The sequence below is a fragment of the Phaethon lepturus genome, unplaced genomic scaffold, assembly GCF_000687285.1.
Source record: "Phaethon lepturus isolate BGI_N335 unplaced genomic scaffold, ASM68728v1 scaffold30928, whole genome shotgun sequence".
NCBI classification, from domain to species: Eukaryota; Metazoa; Chordata; class Aves; order Phaethontiformes; family Phaethontidae; genus Phaethon; species Phaethon lepturus.
The window spans coordinates 548-1,267 of record NW_010558786.1 but is presented as its reverse complement, the minus strand read 5'-3'; the positions used below and the strand labels follow the sequence as shown (position 1 = coordinate 1,267).

At 62.2% G+C, this 720-nt stretch overlaps 1 protein-coding gene across 1 annotated transcript in view; it reads right to left on the bottom strand.

Moving 5' to 3' along the window:
* Positions 1 to 720, bottom strand: part of LOC104625527 (probable E3 ubiquitin-protein ligase makorin-2) — a gene marked incomplete at its 5' end in the record, with an annotated part of 2,078 nt that overhangs the window by 1,027 nt on the left and 331 nt on the right. The window lies entirely within an intron of this gene.

The following is a 720-nucleotide window of genomic DNA, read 5'->3' as shown; positions in this document are numbered from 1 at the left end:
GCCCAGCTCCGCAGGGACCTGCGAGCAGAGCAGCACAGCATTGCAACCTCCCAGCTCCATCACTGCCCTGGCCTCGGGGACCAGTGTGGGGTGACAGGGACTGCGCGGCCACAGCAGACCCCCAAGCCCACCTGTGCAGGGTCAGTCCACATCGCTGTCTCCACTGTCACCTCTCTGGAGTCAGCGGAATTAGGATCTGGTCCCAGCCCTCGTGGTTGGGAGCCTGCAGGCAGGAGAGCTCTTAGAAAGGGCAAAGCACATCCTGCCCCACCATCAAAGAGGCAGGCTGGCTGCTGCGGGAGCACAGGCTTAGCAGTTAAGGTCCCCACCCTAAAAAAGCTGCTAGGAGAGCTTTCCACAGCCCCCGCTGGGCCCTGCCCAGAGATGGAGGAAGGATGATTTGGGTCAAGGGCAGACACATGCACAGGGTGCTCCACCCTGATCACACCCCTATCCTCAGCCCCACTGGTCCCCTGGGCAGCCGAGCACCTACCTGAGGCACCCTGAGCTCGTGTAGGTACAAATTCTCTGCTGATGGCCCCACGGGGGATGTTACCAGGTGCTGGGATGTTCTCTTTGTTTTTGTCTTCCTCCTGAACCTCCACACTTGGGAACTTGAAGGCCATGTGCATCACACTGGGGACAGGACGGGCCGAGCTGCGCCGGGCTCCTCCCCAGCCCCGGGCCACTGCCATGGGCATGCTGCCAGGCTCCGAGCCC